Consider the following 12,845-nt stretch of genomic DNA (forward strand, 5'->3'; position numbering starts at 1 on the left):
CCCGGCTTCCTGCTTCGGACCTCGCCTCGCTCCTTGTGAACTGTTTCCAGGCTAGTGACTCAGGACTGATCTTTGACTACGATAATGGTAACCTTCCCCCCGGGACCAGCACACAAAGGAGGCAAAGGAGAAATATTATTCCTTACCACCAGAGAAATAAGAGATTGATTCAATCCCTTCCCTCTGAACCAGTTTTGCTTTGAGGTGACTGGAAATACCGTATTTTTCTGTGCATTAGACGAGGTTTTTTGACTAAAAAATCATGTCAAAAAACTGGGGTCGTCCAATACACGGATAGTGGCATCGGTTGGTGGGAGCGCAGCTTCCCCCAATGCCATAGTGAGCAGGGAGTGATCTGGGGGGTGTTTCTTGCCCGCAGCTGCATGGGGGGCGGGGGAGAAGCTGCACTCTGCCAGTCAGCTTGTTGGCAGGAGTGAAACTTCCCCTGATGCGGCTGGCACTCCCTGGGTCATTTCCCGCTTGTGGTGGCATCAGAGGAGGTTGCGCTCCTGCTAACCAGATGGCTGGCAGGAGCACAACTCCCACCGATGCTGCTGTATGTGGGAAGCACTCCCTGGATCATTTCCCGTGCGCGGTGGCATAAGGGGAAGTTGCGCTGCTGCAAACCGGATGACTGGCGGGAGCACAACTTCCCCCATGCCACTGTGCATGGGAAACAATCTGGGAGTGTTTCCTGACCACAGCTGTGTTGGGGGGGAGACTCAACAACTTTGGGCCATCTCCCCTCATTTTCTTAAAATGGAGTCCCCCCAAAGAGGGAGTGTCTTATACAAGGGTGCGTCTTATAGACGGAAAAGTATGGTATGTGTATTTCTGGGTAGCTAAATGTTTGTCACATTGAGAAAGAATAATTATTTTTATTATTAAAAAGGAAAAAAGGTTGAGTTGTCTAAAAAAGAGAAGAGTGTTACAGCTATGAAGGTAAATGCAAACACCTTAATGTTTAATATTTCTGTGCTAAAGAACAAGAACATTGGAAATATTACTGCAAAGCAAACCCGTCCTTATTTAAACTATTTGCCATCCAAGTTAGTATTTAGCTTTGCAGTTTCTGGTGAAGAATATGCCAACAGAGCTTCTACCACCACTAACAGAGGCGGCAGCAGCAGCAGCATTATTAAATAGCCTTCTAAGCAGTTTACAAGTATAAAATCCAATTACACAAGCATTAAAATACTGTTTGCGGGTGCAAGACACCCTAAATTCCAGATCCAGCTAGTGTTAGAATTAAATTAAATTCTAATTAAAACTGGTTGCTAGACTCATGTGTGTATTTGAACTGTGTACTAGATGCCTCAAGCCCTCTGGAATCAACATGCATCAAAAGCTAATTAAGCCAGGACTAGCCTCTTACATGAGCTGATAGTCTGGGGGTAATGAATGTTTAGGATCAAGGGCAACTTTCATTTGCAAATGAGTGGGCTTACTCCTTCCCTCCCTTAACTGAGAGTTAGTTTGAAAAGACAATGCCAGTGTTTTAGGTTAGGGTTTTAGAATTGCAGTTGGGAGTTATGTGGCAGAGATAGTAAGCAGTGGGTTTGAGAGTAACGTTTGAGACAAATGGTTGGGTGACAAATCTAACCCACCCCCCACCCCCTCCTGACATTGGATGCAATAGGAGTGAAGCTATAGGAGTAAAGTTATCCCTTTCCCTAAGAGATGTCCTGTTTTCCTATTAGCTTTCCCATGTGATTTTTTATTCACGAGCCATTGGATTTTCTAGAGATTCCTAAACCTCAAGCGAGTATTAAACAGCACATGCATTTCTTACAGGGAGTTTTGCATGCAAAATGAAAATCCACCCTCCAGTGTGGAGTAATGGTTTTAGTTGTTGAGTATGTGTGGGTGTTGGGAAAGATTGAGGGAACAAGGAGAAGGGGATGACAGAGGACGAGATGGTTGGACAGTGTTCTCGAAGCTACCAGCATGAGTTTGATCAAACTGTGGGAGGCAGTGGAAGACAGAAGTGCCTGGCGTGCTCTGGTCCATGGGGTCATGAAGAGCCGGACACGACTAAACGACTAAACAGCAACATGTGTGATTAGCATTGGGTCAGGAATGGCTGAAACAACTTCATTTATGATATGAATGTTCCCAAGATACTTTCTCTTCAGTAGTTAGTCAGCTTTAGTTAATATAAATCGGTCCTGCTGCCAGTGCAACATAAGCAAAAATGGGGAGGAGTGAGTATCTATCACTTGCTAAATGTCATGCCTCCTCTGTGCATTGTACATTAAATCCCAGGACCAATATTTAATGTCTTTTCTGTCTCAGAGTGCAGAGCTAGCCCTGCCAATTCACACTGAATCAATTCAAGCAGTAATACATGTTTAATTTAGCACAGAGCAGATGACTCGCACTGGCAAGAAATACCTACTGGATGATAGCTTTGGCAGTAATCCACACCCAACAAATGATAGTCCAAATATTTCCATCCTATTAGTGAGAGTTATGGGGCAATTCAGTTGGGTTACAGCTTGATAATTAAGGTTTTAACTTGTTCATAAATGACCTGGAGTTAGGGGTGAGGCAGTGAAGTGCCCAAGTTTGCTGGTGACACCCAATTATTCAGGGTAGTTAAAACAAAAAGGATTGCAAGGCGCTCCACAAAAAACGTGAATGGGCATGAAACATCCATATGCAGTTCATCTCAGTGGTACAACCTCTCACTTATTTACTGCTGGATATGGCACCTAATTTATTCTTATAGGAAGCCTGATTATTAATGAGCAGGTCAGTTTGTGTGGCAAAATACATTGCCGGCATAACCAGGTGACATCTGAAGGTACAGAAGTTGGCCACTGATCCCCCCTTATGGTAGATCATTGCTAATTATCTAAAACAATGGAGATACAGTGGTACCTCAGGTTAAGTACTTAATTCGTTCCAGAGGTCCATTCTTAACCTGAAACTGTTTTTAACCTGAAGCACCGCTTTAGCTAATGGGGCCTCCTGCTGCTGCTACGCCGCAGGGCCACGATTTCTATTCTCATCCTGAAGCAAAGTTCTTAATCTGAGGTACTATTTCTGGGTTAGCGGAGTCTGTAACCTGAAGCGTATGTAACCCGAGGTTCCACTGTACTGATGAATTACCACACCTACTCATGTCTCAAATTGTTGAACATTGTATACTGATTGCTAAATCAATCCTCTTTATCAGCAGTTTCAGCCCTATCATTAGGCAGATCTCCTTAGATGGCAGTCAACATTTCAATCAAGCTATCCACCAATATCCCAATATATTTTTTTCCTAATTAGTGCAAACCCCATTTGTGTATTATGTTAAGTTGGAAATTTTTTTGCCCACATGTACATCATTTTACATGTTTACATTGAAATGCATTTCCAATTTTAATGCCCACTCACCGTGTCTGGAGCTCCTCATGACACCTCATCCTTTTATTTTTCCACCATGAATAATTTGGTGTCAATAATACAATCAGTGTAGCGTATAAATGGATTGATTTTATTGTATACTAGAGTACACATTGCTGTCATAATAGGAGTTTGTTTTTGTAATTCTTGCTGTAAGTACAAAGTGTACTTACAAAAAGTTAACTTCAAAAGAGCCCCATTTCATTTGACACAAGAAATGCAATTTGAATGGGTTGCAGATCTCAGCCAAAATAGTATGCTTAGGTTATGACCTGCCATTGATTTTACAGAAGAAAATATTAAGCTTCCATCGAATCCTTTTTAACTGTTTTAGAATTGATCCATGTTAGAGCTCCAATGGAAAGAGAAAGAAATCGGATAATCAGATTTGACATTTTTGTTATTGTATACTTTTGCTATCTTGATAGGAATTAAATTAGAGCAGATTTGCACTTGGGCTCAAAAGTCTTGTCCCACACATCAGGGACCGAGGTGCTATTTTAAAATCTACATTCTTATTGAAATTGATTGGCAGGTATTTGTGGAACAATAATTGGGATATGTACACAAATCCCTAACGATGCATTATCAGGGTTTGATTTTGTTATCATTAGGGTTGTCAACCAATCCAGCAAATTACAGTAAATGGATTTCATTAACTGATTAAATCTGCATACACCTGTATGTGAATAAAACAATAGTTTTGAAGAAAAAAAGTGTTATTTGGCCTTTTTAGCTGATGCCTGCCTGTGCTGCAGCAGGCATTATCTTAAAAAAAAGAGGTTCCCTCCTGACTGAGAGAAAAGTGTTTTCCTTCCAATAATCTGCCACCTATAGCTTTTATCAGTTCTTACATCAAAAGTAAAAAAAAAAGTTGCCTAATTTAAATGGGGGCACCTTTTAAGTTGATCAGAAGATTTTTTATCGATTTGTCTAACCAATTACTCAATGGGGAGGGTGATTTTGTGGCACTCACTCTTGTGTTGGTTGACGTCTGCAACAGGGCTAACATAGTAACACATTTGTGTACTTCTACAAGTTGAATCAGCAGCAAACATTAGTTGTAAAAACACCCACAGACACACTCACAGTGTGAATCGTGAATTAGGATGTTGGTCACTGATCATGACCATATTATGTATGCAGAGAAGGCACCATCAGTGTGTGTTAATAGCTGGGAAATGCTCTGATGTTGTTGAACCTAGCACACAGATACCCTCACTCCAGATACAGAAAGCAAGTACTGCACCTTTTCCTGCTTAAGTTGTTATGGTCTCAGTACAGAACCAGAAAATAAGCTCTGGTCCCTCAGTGGGATCAATGCCTGAACACTGAAGATGTACTCAGGGGGGACACAGGGTACGTATACCCCTAAATATTTTGTGAATCTAAGTTTGGCCTCATTGAGGGGCAGTATTTCAATATGAGTAGGAAAATGAGAGTACCCCTAAACATTATTATTTTTTGAAAAAAAAGCACTGGATGTACATAACACAACATAGTCGTCCAGTTGTGATTTTGAATGGTGGAAAAGTCTGAAAAACACCCCATTTTTTGTTTTGCATGTCTTCTAGCCATTGCTATCAGCAATCAGTTGCTTCATGAGCATGAAGTTTATATTTTAATAGATGTTGCCTACACTCTCTCTGCTTCCCCAGCCCAGTTAGTGTGTGATTAAAGACTTTTTGCTGTGCCCTGATGTACTAGATTTTAATTAGTAATATTAACACCTTCTCTGCACATTAAATTCTGAAGCACACACCTATTATGTACAGCTAAAAATGCAACGGGTAAGTATAACAAATATCCTTATACCCCAACCCTTGTTTGCTTCCTTAAAAGTACTTGGTTGCTGTGACAATCCTCCTATCAATGGATCAAAGATTCCCTCACTTTGAATGATGCTATGTGCTGTTCCAGAGGTATTGTCTGGGGGGAAATGGTGGCCAAGCAAAACTTGTGGTGGCAGCCAAATTCCATTTTAACAACAACAACAACTGCAACAGCAGCAGCAACAACAGCAGCTCTCCCTTTTTAATTCTTCCCACCCAAAAAAACTTGTCAGAATGTCCCCCATAAACTGTAAACAGAACTATCTTCTTCTGCTTCTTCATCATCATATTTGTATCTCACCTTTCTTCCATGGAGCTGAAGGAGGCTTACATCATTCTCCCCATTTTATCCTTTCAACAACCCTGTGAGGTAGGTTGGGCTGAGAGTATGTGACTGGTGCAAGGTCACGCGGTGAGCTTCGTGGCCAAGTGAGGATTTGAACCCTGGTCTCTCGGGTCATAGCCCAACACTCTAACCACTATGCTCTCTTTCTCCATGAAAGGTGGGGCATTTTATTTTACAATCAACATATATTTTTCTTGGGTTCATTTGCTATGACAATGAAAATGTGAAATTCTGTTTTGGATTTACCTCTATATAGATGCACAGCATAGCACACTCCAGTCTGTGAAAGAAGATTCTTCATGAATGAGTCATTGTTGAACTGGCTGCTCAAAAGGAAGCTCAGAGTAGTCCATAAATCTTCCTTACATTCCGTTATTAAAGAACATGGATTTTTGTCTGGTAAATAAAGGGAAAACACTCATTAATCCACTTAGTTCTTGTATGAGGAGGCAGGGAAGGGGAAATGATGCTTTACGAGCAGCAAACATTTTGTAGACAAAAGAATGGTATAAAAAAAAATCCAAAACACCAGTCTGAAACCCTTCCAAAACTAAATTAAAAAAATTCCTTCCAGTAGCACCTTAAAGACCAACTAAGTTAGTTCTTGGTATGAGCTTTCGTGTGCATGCACGCTTCTTCAGATATCTTCTTCAGGTATCTGAAGAAGTGTGCATGCACACGAAAGCTCATACCAAGAACTAACTTAGTTGGTCTTTAAGGTGCTACTGGAAGGAATTTTTTTATTTTGACTATGGCAGACCAACACGGCTACCTATCTGTAACCTTCCAAAACTAATACATCATGACTTTGAATCTGTTATGTTGTCTGCACAGCCTTGTTCTGTTGTAGTGGGTTAACTCACTTGAATTATATATATTCTAGAGGTTTGACCAAACTGCGGGAGGCAGTGGAAGACAGAAGTTCCTGGCGTGCTCTACTAGAATTGATGCTTTTGAATTATGGTGCTGGAGGAGACTCTTGAGAGTCCCATGGACTGCAAGAAGATCAAACGTATCCATTCTTAAGGAAATCAGCCCTGAGTGCTCACTGGAAGGACAGATTGTGAAGCTGAGGCTCCAATACTTTGGCCACCTCATGAGAAGAGAAGACTCCCTGGAAAAGACCCTGATGTTGGGAAAGATGGAGGGCACAAGGAGAAGGGGGTGACAGAGGATGAGATGGTTGGATGGTGTTCTTGAAGCTACCAGCATGAGTTTGATCAAACTGCGGGAGGCAGTGGAGGACAAAAGTGCCTGGCTTGCTCTGGTCCATGGGGTCACAAAGAGTCGAACACGACTAAACGACTAAACAACAACAACATGACTACTTGTGTTATGTGGTAGTTATGTATCATATTTTCATGCTGTACGCTGCCTTGAGCATGGTTTGAACAGTGAAATATAAATAAAATAAAATATAAATAAAATAATGCATGTATGCATGAGAGTACTGATAATATGGGTGTTTGCGGGTTGTTTTTTTAAAGAATACAGTACTCAGCAAAGGAAATGCAGGTAGTAATTTAGGCTTAAATATGTTTCATGGGTATCACCAAGCATAAATACAGCTATAATTTAACTTGTGGTATTAATATTACTAAACGTCGCACAGACACCCCGACTCTTACATGGGAAGACACCCGAAGACACCAAAACCTGCAATATTACTAAATGTGTATATTTTTAAATAGTTTAATGCATCATTTAGCTAGGTGTTGAGAAAATTATGGTTCTTTTATTTAAAGATGAAGGCTCTTTATGCAGACAATATATTTCATCTATCTTACTTTATTATCTCGTTTGATTCTAGACAAAGGGTGTCTACAACGAGGGAATCCAATCTCAGTTTTGACAAGGCTTCTGAAATTCAATGCACAAAATTCAAGCTTTAGTGTACTTTTGAGTAAAAAGCCCTTGCTACCCTCCTTTTGTGTATCTCTCTCTCTCTCTCTCTCTCTCTCTCTCTCTCTCTCTCTCTCTCTTGTGTGTGTCTATTTGTGCATGGCAGAGAAGTGCTTTATGAAGTTGCTGCTGAGCTCAAGAGTCTGTGACATTCTTAATTGATAAGAATATGTTGTATTATGGATTGCTAGGTCATTTAAATATGTATAGTTTCATTTTGGGACTCACAGCACAATGAGAAAGCAAATGTTGGCCTGAAAATATTATTGTAGGCATCCTGTTTGGATAGGCAAAATGACATTTTTGCTAAGTTTTTGCATGGCTTATGTCTGATGATATTCTTTCCACTTGCATTGATGGCTAGATGGTTGCTTGAATGAGCATGGGTGGGTTTTGATGGCTAGCAGCTGCTAGCTACTGGGCACACCCCACTTACAGTACTTGCAAATGTGTGTTTGTGGGCTGGAGAGAAACAGTTCGGAACTTATAAATGCAACCAGTGAAGAGGAAATATCAAGTACAAGTTTTGCAGCTTGCTGGCAAGAATGAGCTTTGGGATGCATCAAGAGTAGGTTGTTTGTGAGCCTAGGTGTTGGTTTGCTCCCCTTGACTGTAAAATGCTACCCCTGGAATTAGTCTCTTGGGAAAATTGGGATGTATGCAATGTACTTGGTAGCCATGAAGTAGCAATGAGAACCAATGTGATTCAGAAAAGAATGACTGCTGGGCTTCAGTATAAAAGATCTGAATCTGAGTCGCCTTCTCTGTCATGGACTCATGGGGTGGCTTTAATTCAGCAGTAAAATAATAAAAGGACTACATCCCACCTTTATCCCAACTTCTACCTTACTTTAGTAAATGAATACTTTAATATCTGCTGGGTCAGCATTCATATACGTCTATATCATTTAGTGTCTGACAGTATACCAAAGCTGAAAACATGACTGCTTACAAAGAAATTAGCATCTTCCCCATATTGTATGCAAATAATATGTAGCGGATGTTATTTCCTCCCAGGCAAATTGCTTACTCTGCAGACACTCTTAATTACTTCCACTATCTCAGTTTGACTTGCTGTTGAAAATCTATTTGGGTTTTTTATGGTGGCATTTAGAGTCTTCTTTTTGCTTGTGAGTCTGACTTTTTGTACCAGCACTTGGAAGATGGGATACAAAGTTGCCCTTCAAAGTTGACCATAATTCATGCTTGAATTCTTTGCTCATGAAGGGAAAATAACAATGTTGTAAATATTCTTTAAGCAAAAATGTTTGCATTGAAAGAGACTCGGTGCTTTTAAAAATGTCTGCTTAATTCTACCACCCTCTTGGTTTGCCATTGTTGTGCTCATATTCACCTGTTCAGTGTGCAACAATTAATGCTCTCTTTATCAACTCTGCATTGTGCACATACAATTGATCTGTAAAGCTTTGAAATATTGTTAAGCAAAGGGCTAAGAGCCCAAAATCTAGAGTATTCTGTAACTTCTCCTTCTCTCTCCCCCCTCCCATTTTAAGAAAAGAAAAGAAAAATACTGCATCAGTCTAATGAAAAATCAGAATTAAAGACCTTTCCAAAAGATAAATGAGCAGCTCTTTCGAAAAACTCTCCACTCTATAAGTTTTCATGATCATACGTTTCGGTATCATTTTGGGGGTTATCCTGTGGTCGGAAAAAATGATCATGGCACTTCTCTTCTTCTGAAGATAGTGCAGTCTAGCCTAGTATATTATTGATTTGTGGATTATTGCTTGCTTCTAATTTATCTGCAGGAGACAGAGCAGATAATAGAAACAGCCATTTTGGCAATGCAGCCTGTAGAACACAGGAGACACTGCTTCATCGTCCCAAAGCTCTATTTATCTCATTTGTTTACATCTATTAGTATAATTCTGTATTAATTATAACTGGTACCTCAGCCCTATAGATCTGCTAGAACAGTAATATCCAAGGATTTGGGATTCTGTTCTTGTGGCAGTGGCTCTGTGGAGGATGTACCACATTAATAATTACATTGCCCGGTCTTCTCTGTGATCAGAACTAAATGTTTAGACTCACCTCTTGAGGGGAAAGCCAGTTGGTCTGAGTTGCACGGAACTGACTTCCTCTTGGCTTCTTGTAAGATTTGCTTTGGCACCTGCAAAACCCCGAAACAGTTTATTACTTGCTCATAATGTGGTAAATAAAGAAGATTGCATGTTATTGTAAATATTATTTTTTTGTAATTATTCTTAATTGTTTCTGTTGTAGCTTATGGCTGGCTGGCTGGCTTTATAAGGAGTAAACATAGTTCAAACTGTCATTCTGATAACTTACCATAAGAAAATCCACCCAAAGGTTTGCTTCTATTTTCCTGTTACTGTAATTTTTGTTTTGAAAAGTTTGCTAGGATGCACTGTGGAATCACCATAACTTCTGCTCCTGCTATTGCCGTTGCAAGAAACAACTTTGTGAACAGTAGGTTGAAACACTAGTACAGTATTGTGTCAGTGGCTTCCGCTGAGTTGTTTGTAAGTATAGCATCATTAGCTGGGGCATGACACCAGGAGGCTAATCCTGTGTCCTTTTTTACTCTTTCTTTATAGTGAACTTTATAAGCAGTGAGTTTTCTTCATTTGGAGATTCATGGGTTTCCTGTTCCATGCCTTGTAGTACTCTTAATTAAGGTGCCTTTTGAAGTCCACATATGGGGTTGTGCCAGCAGAGAACACCATAAAGGAAATCTTCTCCCTCCCTTTGTGGAATCTCAGGGTCTGGGCAGTAGAAATCCTTCAAGCATTGAGCCATGGAAGGATGTACATTCAACATCAGAACTTTGAACTGGACTCCGAAAATCAACAACATGGGGACTGGAGGAGGAGGAGGTATTTTGGAACATGTAGATAGATGTGTATTTTATTCAGGAAATGCTAAAGAAATATCCACCGCTTTTATTATAATAACTGCAGTGAAGCTTATTAATTTATGAAGGTGAAGCACCTTGAAAATAAGCATGCCTCCACTGATGGTAATAAAAGCTCCATTTATCATTAAGTGTGTCAGGCTGAAAACATTATCAGCGCTCACCTAATAAGCAGTGATGGAAGAAATGGAGTGCAGCACACTCAGGAATGCACCCATGCATTAGTCACGCTGTAATACCGTCTGATTTGCATTATGACACCCTCGGGAAGAAAACAGTGTTGACAGGTGCATCAAAGCAAAGGCATGAGACCTCTGAGATGGATTTATTCAAATGGGCAAAGGAAGAAATACAGCAGGCATTAGAAGGAGAAATGGGGTGGGCAGAAGCAGTCAAAGAAAACAGTCTAGCTGCAGCTCAGTTCTGAACATCCTCTCCATTCCCATGAATTGAGTGGGATTTACACAAATATTAAACATGTAGGAAGTTAAGAATTGCTTCTAGTATTCGGAGCACCCAGTAGTCAGAGGTATGATGAACCAGCCCAGAGACAGGCCTATCAGATCTCCAGACAAATTATTCAGAGCATGGGCTAGCGATGGCTTAAAATCAGGGCTGGGGTCAGACTTCAGGGTACTGCCAATGGGTGGCATCCCCAACATATACCCCCAATGCATGGTATTTTTCTTCTTCTGCCACTGCTGTTGCTGCCAAGGCTACAGCAACACCACTCACCAAGCTTTGCTGAACCCCTGGGCAGCTTTTTTAAGCAGTGGGTCAGTGCTGGGGCCATTTTTAAATGAGGGTCAAACTCTGTTCCCATCTGTGGTGACCACATGCTACATTAATTTATCCTAAATGCACACACCAATTTTGGGTAAATCCAAAATGCAACATCTAGGCCTGTAGGTCTATGAAAATATTTAACAGATCTATAGACCTGGGCATTGCATTTTGGATAAATTAAGATGGAAAGGGAGAGATGGCCACTGTGAATAGGAACCAAGTTTGGCTCCCATTCGAAACAGTCACTGCCACTCATTCACTACTAAAACAGCTGTCTGAGGCCTCAGCAAGGAGGGCGGGAAGTGACTGCATGGCTGGTTCACATCTTCCTCTGGACCTCTAAGGCCCTGAGCCAGTGCCCAACCTGGCCAGCTGCTGTTGCTGGGCCTATCTAGAACCATATGCCTGAATATGTATATGTGTGGTGGTGTTTTTAAATGAAAGTTTAATGCCCATCCATTCTAGAAGCATCTTGCCTCAATGTCAGGCTTGCTGTTGGCATCCACGGACCTTGCTTTATGGCTCGTCTGCAAGTGACTGATCAGCTAGGGATCTCCCCAAAGGATAAATGTGTTTTACTTCAACATCACTGCTGAGTACCATGAAATATTAACTTTATACATAGAACTAAAACTATCTTCAGAGCCAAAGGACTCTTTGAAACTATTTTTCTTGTTGATTTATTCATTCATTTTTCAAGAGGCAATAAGACATTTAGCATCTTGAAGTCATTTGGTACCTTGGAGGTTTAAAAAAGCAAAAAGAAACCCTACTGAGCAGTATTTATATAATAACATAATGCCAGGGGTAGCAAACATAAGACCTTATGAAGCCCCTTGTGGTGGCTACCCTTACTCATGCTACACAAATCACTGAATTATCTCCAAGGACCATCCTAGTTGCAAGGAACTCAATGCCTTCAATACAGCAAAAAAATTAATTCACTAGTGCCTGTTATTGCATGTTTTTTGCAACAGCCTACACTGTGCACCCATTTCTGGTGTTATTGTTGCTTCCATAAATGTATGTTGGGTGTTATAGAGCTTGCAAAGAAGTTCCATACTGTGCAGTGTTGCATATCAAAGTAGACATGGCAATAAATTCAGATGAAACTGACATTTTTGTTGAGATAAAAAGGAGATGACTCAAGGGCAGGGGTGGGGAACCTCCAGTCATCTAGATGCTGTTGAACTACACTTCCCATGAGTCCCAGCCAGCATGGCCCTATGAAGGAGTTGTAGTTCAACAGCATCTATAGGACTGGAGGTTTCCCATCATCCCTACTCCAGGGAAACTACTGTGTGGAGCATATGACCCTTCATACCTTCATTTATACCATGTTAGCATTAAATAACATATACACATATGCTGTCTTCTCCCTTGGAAATCTATAATAAGAACTGCATGCCTGCCCTTTGATTAAGACTGCAATCCTATATAGATGTACCGTACTTGGAAATACCACCCCCCCGAACCTAAATACAGTGGAACTTATTTCTAAGTAAACATGCAGGATTGTGCTCTGTAAAGTCAGCATATTTCCTCCTCATGTGAAGGACAAGAACAGTTCAAGAAAGATCTTCTCGGACTTTTGGAACATGGAACATGAAAAGCATTGCCTTATTCCCAATGCGCTTGCTCTTTCATTTACAACTCATTTACCTCCCACATATAAACCTATTTG

The 12,845-nt window shown here is 40.6% G+C and overlaps 1 long non-coding RNA gene across 6 annotated transcripts in view; it reads right to left on the bottom strand.

The window, feature by feature from the left end:
- LOC309515654 overlaps nucleotides 1-12,845 on the bottom strand; it is a 97,647-nt gene that overhangs the window by 58,655 nt on the left and 26,147 nt on the right. For all 6 annotated transcript variants that reach the window (XR_014212590.1, XR_014212591.1, XR_014212592.1 and 3 more), the window contains 2 exons: nucleotides 9,532-9,610; nucleotides 5,821-5,970 (listed from right to left, as the gene is read on the bottom strand). This is a non-coding gene — a long non-coding RNA (uncharacterized lncRNA). The remainder of the gene's footprint in view (nucleotides 1-5,820; nucleotides 5,971-9,531; nucleotides 9,611-12,845) is intronic.

This window comes from Podarcis vaucheri (assembly GCF_965113315.1).
Source record: "Podarcis vaucheri genome assembly, chromosome: 12".
NCBI classification, from domain to species: domain Eukaryota; kingdom Metazoa; phylum Chordata; class Lepidosauria; order Squamata; family Lacertidae; genus Podarcis; species Podarcis vaucheri.